The sequence below is a fragment of the Pinus tabuliformis genome, chromosome 6, assembly GCF_031772625.1.
Source record: "Pinus tabuliformis cultivar Carrire ecotype Pingquan chromosome 6, CPIR1, whole genome shotgun sequence".
Taxonomy (NCBI): Eukaryota; Viridiplantae; Streptophyta; class Pinopsida; order Pinales; family Pinaceae; genus Pinus; species Pinus tabuliformis.
Window position 1 is genome coordinate 560,301,880 of NC_142292.1, and position 14,546 is coordinate 560,316,425.

Below are 14,546 nucleotides of genomic sequence, written 5' to 3' on the forward strand. Positions count from 1 at the left end.
GATGAATTATTGGATGATTTGCATGGATCAATTTACTTCACCAAGTTGGATCTTCATACAGAATATCATCAAATCAGAATGAAGATTGAAGACATTCCAAAAATATCATTTAGAACTCATGAGGGTCATTATGAATTTTTGGTCATGCCTTTTGGCCTTACCAATCCACCTTCTACATTTCAAGGCTTGATTAATTCCATCTTCAAACCCTTCCTTAGAAAATTTGTGTTAGTATTTTTTGATGATATACTAATCTACTGCAAGTATTGGAAGGATCATGTTCAACATGTTGACAGGGTTCTAAAACTATTGGAGGAGAAACAGTTATATGGAAAAAGCTCCAAATGTTTCTTTGGAGTACAAGAGGTGCAATATCTCGGTCATATTGTATCTCATGAAGGTGTTAAGGTAGACCCTAGCAAAATTAAAGTCATTAAGGAATGGAAAATCCCCACATCCATAAAGCATCTGCGAGGATTTCCTGGGTTGATAGGGTATTATCGCAAGTTTGTTAAGAATTATGGGAGAATAGCAGCACCTCTAACAACATTATTGAAGAAAGATGCATTTTCATGGAATCCAGAAGCAACTAAGGCCTTTGAACATCTTAAAGAGGCAATGTGCCAAGCACCGGTCTTAGCTACGCTGGACTTCATAAAAAACTTTATTGTGGAATGTGATGCCTCAAGAAATGGAATTGGTGTTGTTTTAATGCAAGAAGAATGACCCATTGCTTTCGAAAGTCGTCCAATCAAAGGAAAGTATTTACACAAAGATACTTATGAGAAGGAAATGTTGGCAATACTACATTCACTTAAGAAATGGCGGCCCTACCTAATGGGAAGTCACTTAAAGGTAAAACGGATCATGATAGTCTTAAATACTTTTTAGAACAAATATTATCTTTAGAAGAGAAGCAAAAATAGGTCAAAAAGATGTTGGGTTTTGACTTTGAAATCATCTACAAAAAAAGGGAAGCAAAATGTTGTTGCAGATGCACTCTCAAGAAAGGATGAGGATGTGGAAGCATTTCTTTGTGCCATTTCTATTATCCAATCGGATTGGATAAACAAAGAAAAGGATGAATGGAAGAATGAAGAAGAAGTGTGGGCACTCATTCAAAAGTTACAACAAGATCCTAGTACATCTGATACATTTAGCGAGAAAAATGATTCGTTATGGTACAAATATCGCTTATACCTCTGTAAAAATTCCCAACTCAAACAAAAGATTCTTATGTAATTGCACACCTCTCCATTAGGAGGGCACTTGGGATTTTTAAAAACTTACCACAAGGTTAAGAATAAATTTTTTGGGATGGCCTTAAATCAGATTTTCAAAAGTTTGTGGTGGAATGTTTGGTTTGCCAACAATATATGGTTGAAACAATTAAGACCCCTGGTCTATTACAACCTTTATCCATTCCAAGTCAACGTTGGGACGAGGTTTCAATGGATTTTATCATAGGTTTACCCAAGTCTGAAGGAAATAGTGTCATCATGGTCATAGTTGACATACTTACCAAGTTTGCACACTTTTTTTCATTATCTCATCCATTTAAATCTGGTACAATTGCTACTGCATTTATGGAAACAATTCAAAATCTACATGGAAACCCAAAGATTATTGTAAGCGACAAAGATCCAATTTTGAGTGGAAATTTTTGGACAAAATTATTTTCTTGTCTAGGTACTCAGTTAGCTCATAGCTCATCATATCATCCTCAATCTAATGGGAAAAATGAGATAGTAAACAAAGGTTTGGAAGGATATCTTCGTTTCTTTGTATCTGATAAACAAACACAATGGGTCAAATGGTTGCCTCTGGTTGAATGGTGGTATAACACTTCCTTCCATACTGCAACAAAAATGACCCCATTTATGGCACTTTATGGATATCATCCACCGTTCATCATAGCATATTTAAGAGAAAATTCTAAGGTTTAAGTAGTGGAAGATGACATTGAGCATCAATAAAAAGTTATCCTACTCTTAAAGGATAACCTCACTTTGGTGTAGAATAGAATGAAACACTAAGCATATCAACATCACAGTGAAAGGAGTTTCGATGTAGGTGACTGGGTATTTCTATGGCTACAACCATATAAAAAATTGTCCCTCAAGCAAACTAAGAAGGATAATAAATTATCACCAAAGTATTATGGTCCGTACAAGGTGTTGCAAAAGATTGGTACTATGGCATACAAATTGGAGCTTCCTGCAGTTTCTCGAGTGCACCCAGTTTTCCATGTTTCATGCTTAAAAAAGGTTATAGGTGACAAGCTCCGAGTTCAAACAATATTGCCAGAACTTGACGAGGAAGGAAAAATCATATTGGAACCTGAAGTAGTCATAGAAAAAAGAACTTGACAACTACGAAATCGATCAATTTCAGAGTATCTCATAAAGTGGAAGAACTTATCCACTGAAGATTCCACATGGGAGGATGATAATTTTATACAGAAGCATCCAGAACTACTCAAGCGTCGAGGACAACACTTTTTTGAAGGATAGTGGCATGTTAGGTCTCTATAATACTAGTGATTCCACCATTACTATTGTCATTGTAGCCCTTATTGTTATTGTTGTGCCCCTATTGTCCTCATATTGTTATTATTGTACCCCATAGAAGCCCACTATTGTTATTGTTGTGCCCTTATATTATTATTTTTATGTCGACTTTGATTATATTATGACCCCTTAGAGTCCTATATATAGAAAAAAGGTTTTTTCATTTGTATCATCCAAGAATTATTCATTTCTATAGTGTAAAGGAGGTTTCCCCTCACAGAGGCTGATTTTGAAGTCGTTGATCTATCTTTTCTGCTATTTTGTGAGCTAGTTGCATAACAAACTACCCCCCAAAGAGAGATATCAATTTGTAAATATAAATCACACCTAGAGTAGCGCATATGTATAGGGCACCATATAGAATGGGTATGCTTGAATTGGTGGAATTGAATATATAGTTGAAGGAAATGGTGTAAAATGGTTACATTGGACCCAATGTGTCTCCATGGGGAATGCCAACATTATTTGTTATGAATACCCTCAGATTGTGTATTAAATATAAACAATTGAACAAGGTTATCATCAAGAACAAGTATATATTATCTAGAATTGATGATCTATTTGATCAACTAAAAGGAATCATAGTGTTCTAAAAAATAGACTTGAGGTCTAGATATCATCAATTTTGTGTCAAGGATGGAGATATCCACTAAACTACATTTAATACTAAGTATGGAAATTATGAGTTTGTGGTGGTTCCATTTCGATTAACAAATGCATCAACTAACTCTATGTGCCTAATGAACACCATCTTTAGCAAGTATTTATATATGTTTGTGCTGGTTTTGATTGATGAAATCTTAATGTATTCAAGGAATAGGGAAGAGTATGAAGAATACTTCAAGATGGTATTGCAAGTCCTAAGTGAGAACCAAATTTATGACATGCTTAGTAAATGTGTTTTCTTTCAAACACAAGTGCATATTTGGCTCATTTAATTTTGGAAGAATACATGATTGTAGATCTCAAGAAGATCAAGGAAATCATGGAATGGATTGTCCCTCAAATTTCTTTAGAAGCAAGATCCTTTATGGGGTTTGTAGGATACTAGAGGAGGTTTAATCAAGGATTGGACATCCAAACACTTCATTGCATAAGAAATAGGTAAACCTTAATTGACATTAGAGTGCACAGGAAGTTTTGAACAACTAAAGAACAATTTGACAAATTCCCTGTTATGCAACCAACTCACAAAAAGATAGATAAACAACTTAAAAATTATCCTCTTCGAGGGGGAAACCTCCTTTACAGTACATAAATGAACAATTCTTGGATGATACAAATGACAAGACTTCCTTTGTATATGTACGAGTTTAAGGGGTCACAATATAATTAGAGCCTACATAACAATAATAATGTAAGGGCACAATAGTAACAATAGTGGGCTTTTATGGGGCACAATAATAAAAATATGGGGGCTACATGGGCACAAAAATAAAAATAAGGGGGATACACTAGTATTATAGGGACCTAAAATGCCCCTCTCCTTCAAAAAAGTGTTGTCCTCAATGCTTGAGTAGTTTTGGATGTTTTTGTATAAATTCCCATCTTCCCATGTGGAATTTTCAGCAGGTAAGTTATTCCACTTAATGAGATACTCTGAAATTGATCAATTTTGTAGTTGCTGAGTTCTTGTTTCCATGACCGCTTCATGTTCAAATATGATTTTTCCTTCTTCATCAAGTTTTGGCAACACTTTTTGAACTGGAATCTTGTCACCGATAACCTTCTTTAGGCATGAAACATGGAAAAATGGGTGTACTCAGGAATATGCATGCAACTCCAATTTGTATGCCATAGTACCAATATTTTGTAATACCTTCTAAGGACCATAGTACTTGGGTGATAATTTATTATCCTTCTTAGCTTGCTTGAGAGACATTTGTTTGTATGGTTACGACTGTAAAAATACCCAGTCACCTACATTAAAACTTCTTTCACTACGATTCTATCTTCCTGTTGTTTCTTTTGATTTTGCGCCAAAGTGAGGTTGTCCTTTAAGAGTTTAAGAACATGTTTTTGATTCTCTATGTGATCTTCCACTGCTTGAACCATAGAAATTTCTCTTAAATATGATGTGATGGATGGTGGATGGTATCCATAAAGTTCCATAAATGGGGTAATTTTTGCTGCAGTATGGAAGGAAGTGTTATACCACTATTCAGATAGAGGTAACTACTTGACCCATTGTGTTTGTTTATCATATACAAAGAAACAAAGACATCCTTCCAAACATTTGTTCAGTATCTCAGTTTTCCCGTCAGATTGAGGATGATAAGATGAGCGATGAGCTATGAGCTAATTCAGTACCAGGACAATAAAATAATTTCGTCCAAAAATTTCCAGTGAAAATGGGATTTGTATCACTTACTATAATCTTTGGATTTCCATGAATATTTTGAATTGTTTTAAATGCAGTAGAAACTGTACTAGCTTTAAAAAGATTAGATAATGCACAAAAGTGTGCATACTTGGTAAGTCTATCAACTACCACCATGATGACACTCTTTCCTTTAGACTTGGGTAAACATGTGATAAAATCTATTGATACCTCCTCCCTACGCTGATTTGAAATTGATAATGGTTGTAACAGATCCAAGGCCTTAATTGTCTCAAATTTATTTTGTTGGAAAACCAAACATTCTGTCACAAACTTCTGAATACCCATTTTAAGGCCATCCTAAGAAAATTCCTTCTTGAACCCCTGGCAGGTTTTTAAAAATATTGAGTGTCCTCCTAAGGGAGAGGTGTGCAATTCGAAAGAAATATTTTGTTTGAGTTGGGAATTCTTACAAATATATGAGCGATCTTTGTATCATAATGAATCATTTTTCTAGTTAAATGTATAAGATGTATTAGGATCTTGTTGCAACTTTTGAATGAGTTACCACACCTCTTCATCATCTTCCATTCATCCCTTGCTTCGGTTATCGATTCAGGTTGTATAATAGAAATGGAGCAAAGAAATGCTTCTACATCCTCATCCTTTCTCAAGAGTGCATCTGCAACAACATTTTGCTTCCTTTTTTTGTAGATGATTTCAAAGTCATAAACCAACATCTTTGTCACCCTTTTAGCTGCTCTTCTGAAGATAATATTTGTTCCAAAAAGTATTTAATACTATCATGATCTGTTTTTACATTGAATTGTCTTCTCATTAGGTAAGGTCTCCATTTCTTTAGTGCATGTAGCATTGCCAACATTTCCTTCTCATAAATAGGTTTGTGTAAATACTTTCCTTTGATTGGAAGACTTTCAAAAGAAATGGGTCTTCCTTCTTGCATTAAAACAATACCAATTTACATTTCCTAAAGCATCACATTCCACAATAAAAGTTTTTGTGAATTTTGTTGTAGCTAAGACCGGTGCTTGGCACATTGCCTCTTTAAGATGTTCAAAAGACTTCTTTTCTTCTAGAGTTCAAGAAAATGCATCTTTCTTTAGTAATGATGTTAGAGGTGCCACTATTATCCCATAATTCTTAAAAAACTTGCGATAATACCCTGTCAACCCGAGAAATCCTCGAAGATGCTTTATGGTTGTGGGGATTTTCCATTCCTTAATGGATTTAATTTTGTTAGGGTCTACCTTAACACCCTCATGAGATACAATATGACCCAAATATTCCATGTCCTGTACTCCAAAGAAACATTTGGAGGTTTTTTCATATAATTGTTTCTCCTCCAACAGTTTGAGCACCCTGTCAACCTGTTGAACATGATCCTTCCAAGACTTGTTGTAGATTAGTATATCATCAAAAAATACTAACACAAATTTTCTAAGGAAGGGTTTGAAAATGGAATTCATCAAACCTTGAGATGTGGAAGGTGCATTAGTAAGGGAAAAAGGCATGACCAAAAAATTATAATGACCTTAATGAGTTCTGAATGATTTTTTCAAAATGTCTTCAGTATTCATTCTAATTTGATGATATCCTGAACGAAGATCCATCTTGGTGAAGTGAATTTCTCCATGTAATTCATCCAACATTTCATCAATGACAGGAATGTGAAATTTATCTTTAATAGTGAGCTTGTTGAGATCCCTATAATCTATACACATATGCCATGATCCATCCTTCTTGTGCATCAATATTACTGGAGCAGAGAAAGAACTTTGACTAGGTTGAATTATACCATCCTCTAGAATTTTTGCAGCCACACATTCAATTTCACTCTTTTGGGCATAAGGATATCCGTAAGGCCTGATGTTTGGAGGAACACTTCCTGGAGTCAGGTGAATTGCATTATCATGATCATGAATAGGTGGGAGGCCTTTGGGAGTCTCAAATACATTGGAATGATTTTCCAAGACTTTTTGGAGATCTTGAGAAAGAGATGATTTCGATGTTTGAACCCCTAGTGAGCATAATTGTGCAATTACTCCCCATTGTTCTTTCTTCAGAAGATTTTATATGCAGTTAGAGCTGATTATATTTTTTGGTTTCCCTGTGATACCCCTTAATTCAAATTCCTTTCCTTCCCCAAAAAAAATTCAAGAAAAGTTCTTGAAAATTGAAAGCTATCATCCCCAAAGATTGTAACCATTGGACTCCTAATACAACATCAGCACCACCCATTGGAATGGAAAGAATTGGGCTATTCAATACAAATACCACAATGGTTAGCTTGATATTATGGTACTTTATAGAAAAATTCTATTTCCTCCATTTGCAACCATCAATTGACACTCTGGTGCTGGATATAAGAAACAATTCGATTCCTTGGCTATATTACAATGAATAAAATTATGGGTACTACCTGAATCAATCAATACTATTACCTTTTTCTTCTTGATATATCCTTCTATATTGAGAGATTTAGGAGTGGTAATTCTATCCAATGCATTACAAGACATGGTCAGATTCATTTCTTCTTTCTCTGGGGTTGGTTCCTAGTGTATATCCACCTCTTTCAATGTTTCTTGTTCCTTTTCTTCCTCCTCTTCAGAATATATGTAGAATAATTGCTTCTCCATGCACTTATGACCTTTAGTGTATTTTCTATCACAACTGTAATAAATCCCTTTTTCTCTTTTTTCCTCTAATTTTTGTGGTGTCAACCTTGTAGGTTGTGGAAGACTAACACTTCCATCTTTATAGTTGTGAGTGGTATACTTCCTTGTTGCCATAATTTTTATTTCAACTTTTCTTGCCACCTTGAATGCCTTCTCCAATGAATCAGGTTCCCAAAGGCGAACCTCAAGTTGGATGTTATATTTTAAAGTCCCTATGAATACATCAATCGTATGCTCCTCTGGAATATCAGTTACCCTAATATTCAACTTTGTGGAAGTCTTCAATGTGCTCCGCCATTGAACCGTTTTGTTTGATATTTATCAATTGGATAAAGAAGGTGTTTCTTTTTGTATCTTCATAATGTGCTATCATTTCCTCCGTAAAAAGTGACTAGGTGACAAGTGGTTTACGAAAACAAATCCATCTATACCATACAAACTGATTGGGTTCTAAATATAAAGATGCAATACGTACCTTCTGTGAGGGTTGCACATCCTGTAGATACAAATATTGCTCCATACATAATATCCATGTTATCGAATCCTTGCATCAAACTTCCTCATATCTATATTTTCAATGTGGTGGTTCTTAAACCCAACATTAGAGTCTCTAAAATCGTAATTCATATTCCTTTTGTCCTCATCATAATTTTCATGGATTACCTTGTCACCACCAGGAAGCCTTTCTTGCAACAAATTTGTGCACCTTCCTTCAAACGTTACATGTCTTCTTTTAAACCTTTTATGTTGCATTTTTTATGAGCCTATGTATTGCAACAAGAATGCTACAACTCCCAGGGCTACCAGCTTTACTTATCAACCCGGGGTTCGTACAAACTTGGAAGTGACAGTGCTATATGCACAAGTAGTAGTGAAGGCCTTGCGTGTTGTCACTTGTTCATCTGGCAAGAGACCCCAAGGGTTCCAAGCCAGACTTATATAGAGTTAGAAGAAGCTTGATTCTTTGATGGAAGAAGAGCAAATCTATTCTAAGAGAGCTAATCTACTACAGTAATGAAGAAAACAACATGTAATGCTAAATCACACCATATCCTAATTAACCATTTAAACAACTAAACTAAGCAGAATTGCTAAATCAACACTAACCTAATGCTACTATCTAAGTTGCAGAAGTAAAGAGCATCAAACCATACTAAGGTGTAAGCAAGGAAACTAAACTAAATCTATTTCCACTTTCTTTTGGTTTTTTTGGTGTTTGCGATGATCGGACAGTATTGAATGACCAAGTCAAAGCTCGGGAGTGGCAACGTTTTAAGGATATGCAGAACAAGGTTCGGGAAGGAGTCAAGTGGAAAAGTAGTTGGAGGATGAAATTAGTGAAAGGAGGACGTAATGAAGTAGAAGTGCATAGGAACCATTGGATCGATTGGGAACAGTATTAAGGGAAGATGAGCGGCGGAGATCTTATCGCAGAAAATTACGTGAATAGATGGACGAATAAGACTGACGGAAGATGAATGGAAGAGATCTTATCGCGTGAGGCTAAGTGAAGAGATGAAAGAACAAGACTAATCGGAAGATGAATGGTGGAGATCCTATCGCGGGAGGCTAAGTGAAGAGATGAACAACCAAGAATAATCGGAAGATAAATGGCGAAGATCCTATCACGGGAGGTTTAAGTCAAGAGATGAACGAACAATGAACGGCAGAGATCTTATCGCGGGCAATTTAGTGAATAGATGAATGAATAGGACTCATCGAAAGATGAAGGGCGAAGATCCTATCACGTAGGTTAAGTAAATAGATGGACGAACACGGTTAAACGGGAGATTGAGTGGCGGAGATCTTATCGTGGGGTTTAAGTGAATCGATGGGTGAACATGATTCAGTCACGTGGCGATAGAAAGAAAGAAAACATGTAGAATGATGGAGCGGGTTTCCGTAGGTGGTAAGTAGTTTATCGCGTGCCCTCAAGGTTGTAAGCGGAATTCCAAAATTTTTCACGATTAGCCTAACTAGGCGACACGTAGCATGAGAAAACCACCTTTCTCGCGTGCTCTCGGGCGGATATTGGTCGTGCAAGAATCCGCGTGAGATTGCACGATAGCCGTTGGATCGAGCGGGGTTGATCAACGGTGGAGATCAGCCAAGCTAGTTGGCGATCGGATGATGCGATAACCATTGAATCGAGGGCACGATAGATCAACGGTAAAAATTTGGAGCGCATAAAGTAGGTGGAAGAATTCACAATAGTCGTTGGATCAAGCTAGACAAATTGACGGTGGAGATCTGGAGTGCATAAAGTCAAGCATTGAAATGAATAGTATGGTGATTTTTTAGGTTTGTTGTGGATCAGATGGTAAGGTGATCCACGAGTATAATCTGCTTAAGACGTGTTTTATTGGCTCGTGCTTAAGTATTTTGTGCTGAAGGTAATGAGAATGTGAGCAAGATCTATTACAGAAAAGAGAGTGATTGAAGATGATAATGATGAAATGAACCAAATACTGAATCAAGACAACAAACTCTAAGCTCATGCAATAACTAGAAATTTGAAACACAACCAATCTACTCTACTATGATGTAATGAAAATGCAGCTATTTAAGTAAATGAACGATGAAACCATGGATCTACACTAGCATACATATACAGTAAAGAGGAGCCTTAGCTGCTAGGGTTGGGCCCTAACCCAAGGGCTTCAGCCCTCTGAGTTAACTCAGCGTTGACTCAAACAAAAACTCATTCTTATTATAAAAACAATGGATTGCATAAAAAATTGTCACAAGTCTTGCAGCTCGAAAATAAAGTAAAGCTTTACAATCAAAAGTCCCAATAAAAACTGACCCTACTAAGGTCCTAGGCCTCTCTACTTATACTTCTAAAGTCTCCAATGACCTCCTTAAAATTAGGGAGGCTCGGCTCCCAACTAGAGATAAACTGGTGCTTTGACTCCCACTTGCTTGGCTGCCTTCTAATCCTCATGATTTGGTTGGTTGCACTCCGAGATGATGGAGGAATATTCGAATGGAGGGGTAGTAAATGAGCAGGATTTCCCTCCTATAATTCCTCTCCCTTGTCCCATTCGAGTTTTGAACAATATCTTTGCCAAAATGCCTTGTTTTTACCCTTTAATCCTGCATTACATGCACATTAGACCACAAAGAAAAATATCCAACTCTAACTCATCTCATAAGCAAAATATAATCAAAAGTATGCAATAAGTTGTGAGAGTAGTTGGTTTGACTAAGCTAGGAGGTGAATTAAAGCCCATATAATTACCCAATGATGAGGCTCATCATCACCCCCCTACTAAAAGTGTTGCTCATCCTCTGAGCAACTTAGTCAATGTCCATGTCCTTCATGGCTCTGGTAGCCTCTCTGACATCCCATGCCTCTGTTGTGGTCTCTTCTTCTTGTTCATAGAAGCTTGCTTTCCTTTCTACTTCTTCCCACTTCCTATTTTCCTCTTCTTCTTTTCTCCCTTCTAGCATTCCTAGTAGTAGTGGTGGACTGAGTTTTAGGCCTATCCAATTGACCTTCAACCTTTGCATTGATTGCTTATACATAGGTGTCCTGTTGAGTGCCTCTCTCAACCTTTGAGGGGAGTGATATTCTCTGATCTTCAAGTTGTGTGGTAGTGTGTTCCATCTCCTTGAGCAGGCATGTATACTATCATCTCCTAGTAGCCTAAACATATCGTCAAATTATGAAATTGCTTGCTCTTGGGCAACAATATATCTAGGTGCCAGCTGAGGATCATTTGTAATTAGATTATGGGTGCTGATTAGGGCCTTGGGATTTGATTGTTCAGCTCTGATGAAAAGAGGTTCATTCTTCTCTCTGGCTAATATTCTTTTCATCTTTGCAACCCTTGACTCCTCATGGTTCATCCATGACGCCAAATCCATTAATTGTAGATCTCCTAGCTCGGCATTAGGATCCCAAAAATTCATGTCAGTGAGGGCCATGTTGTGCAAGTAAAACTTAGCCATTTTGGCCCTATCCTCTAGTGTACTTTGATCACAAAGATTAATAAACTGCCCGTAGTCCTGAAATGGCATGGTGCCCCTTTGTGCTAGTGTTTTAATTTGAAATTGCAACTGTTGTTCTCTGAGGTAAAGAGCATAGGATTTAGCTGGCATCCTACACTGGATGGCCTCCAAGGAGAGGCTGGCCATACATGCTAGTTGGTTTTCCCTTTTCTAAAGTTGTCCTCTTAGCCATGCATTTTCCCTCTTGAGTTGATCTCTCATATTTGTTTCTCTGTCTCTTAGGCCACCTAGGTCTTTGCCCATTTCCTTGAGCTTCTCTTGTTTTATTCTTGTGCTCTCTCTTGTTCTGAAATATAGAGGGGTTTTCCTCCTTCTTTTCCCTTTTTGCTTGACTGGGGTGCTGAGAGCAGTGAGGGCAGCTGATGCCTCCCTTGCAGGGGCCTCTGGAGACACCCTAGGTGACTCTTCCTTGTGTTCTTCCCTTTTATTTCAATTCCTTCTTCCTCTCCGTTTTTCTTGTTTTCTTCCTCTTGCTGTTCTTTCTCATCTCCATCAGTTTCTTCCTCTGTTTCAGCATCATCCTCATTCTCTTCTCCTCCTTCTTCTTCCGCTTCATCATGTTTCTCTGCATTAGTTTCTTCTTCATTCATCTCATCCCCATCTAGCTATGTATCTTCTTCTTCTTGTTTTACCTCCTCCTTGCCGACAGAAGGACTAACATCATGGGTGAGGGTTTTGATGTCATCCTCTGCTGGTAAGTCTATGAAGACTGACCATGTTATAAGGATCCTTAGGTTTTGGAGGGCATCCTCAATGAGGATCCTGATCAACCCATGGTAAGCCAATTGTTGGGAATTCCCTTCCTTTAGTTTGTTGCTGGATTCTATGAGTGATTGCATCAAGAAATAGGGTATGTTGAGTCTTTGGTGAACTGGTGTTTCTACCCCAAATCTTAATTCTTCAAGCATCCTAAAATGGTAGCCATAAAAAACATTATATCTACCCTCACATGAGATATATTTGATGAGTTGGTAAACTACCTCACTCCATGGGTATGGCAGACTATCCCTCCTTACTCCATTTTTATCCTCTGCGGATTCTTCACCTTCTAAAAAGAATTTCTTTTTTGCCACTTGACTGTCTGCTTTGTCTTCATTTCTCCATGGAATTCCTAGGGGAAGTGTGGTGACCCTACTGATGAGCTCTGGGGTGAGATCTATAGTGATCTCTCTAACTATAACAGTTGCATGGATTCTACTGTGTGAAGTGAGGGAATAAGCAAATTCTTGAGCCACCTCATCATCATACCCTGTGAGTTTTTTGAAAAACCCCATCCATTGGTGTCTTATAAAGATTTCAAGCACTTGGGGGTGTTGTTGTATCCTCATAGTATTTGTGGGTTCTCTCCTATTAAACTCTCCTTCCATCTTGCTTGTGAGGCTTGAGGAGGAAATGTGAGGTTTGACACAAGGATTTTTTTAAATTAAGGAGAAAACAGAGTTTCCTGTGTATGTAATCCACCTCTCACGGTTGTTATATCCACTAGATTTTAGAGAATTTCTTAGTTCATTTGCTTGTAAATGGGGATGGATTTTCAAATCCTACCTCTTTAAAATGGTGGCAGTGAACAATTCTCGTGATATTCCCTCTTGCACCCCTCTCTTCCTATCTTGCAGATTGCCTCTATGTATTATGTAGACTGCTCCTGTAGACTGCTCCTGTGCATGCTTCTATAGACATTCTCTTGCACAACGATGGATCCTTGCTTCTGGTGGGTGGCCAGAGTTATAAGAGCGACTTGAGTGAAGGATTTTCAAGGAGGTGGAATGAATGCATGCATGCCAATGATGTTTTGTTTCCCTTTATGGCTTTACGGGGTGAGGGTCCTCGTAATCAGCTCCCACCTCTTAGATCCGTAGTTAACCACTTCTTGTCCTACTCCTCCTCTGTCTTTGAGTTGACCGCGGCTATGTGTGAGAGGACACCCGGTTTTGTATGTGATGATTGAACGAAGGTGGCCAAGTTAACTGGCCACCTTTTTGCTTATAAACCAACTACCCTGCAACCTTCACAACTTTTGATCAAATGATGCATATGAGTGAGTGAGCGGGATATTTACCTATGGTCTCGATGACATGCTGTAGTTGTTGCAGATCAGAGGTGATGCATTGTTTATTTGCTGCATGGTCATTCTTCTTCCTCCTCTGCTATCTGTGACTGAAGTCTGATGTCTGTTGTTTGCTGTCTGGATCATATTAATGAAGACTTGTAGCTGATGGTTGATATTTTGTGGGATAGGCTGCTTACAGGAATAGAGGGGATCCTATAGAAAACACGGTCTTCACTTGAATTGAAGCAATGGAGTGGAAAACGATAGAAATGATGGAGTGATGCATGGTAAGGAGTGGAGGAGATGGATATGTGTGAGGTAGGGTGCCCTTTAGATCCTCTTTTTGCTCCTTGACTGTCTTTCTCATCCACCTGCAAATAACAATTACATCTTTTTATCTCTTTTTTTTTTTTTGAAAAACACCTAGGCTGCCTCAGAGAGGTTTTCACCCTAGATGTTTTCCCTGAGCGCCTCAAGGAAGGTTTTCACCCAGGGATCTTCTTATTCTTTTTTCATTTTTTTTCCATCATTGGGCCGCCTCACGAGGTTTTCAACCCAAAGATGGGACTCAAGCACCTCATGGAGGTTTTCACCTGAATCCTTATTCTTTCTTCTTTTTTTTCTTTTTTTAGTGACCTGATGAGGGAGGAGCTGGAACTTGCTCCACCATCATCACTGTTTTATTGATATTGTCAATGAACTCTTTCTTTGATAAAGGTCTCTTGTACATTTTCAATCGGTGTCCATTAACAAGCAATGGAATGGCTTCTTCATCTCTAGTTCTGATTTGCATTGAACCATTATCATGGCATCTTTCCACCACATAGGGTTTGAGCCATCTTGTCGTTAGATTGCCCTTGAAGTATTTATACCTAGAATCATATAAAAATGCCCAA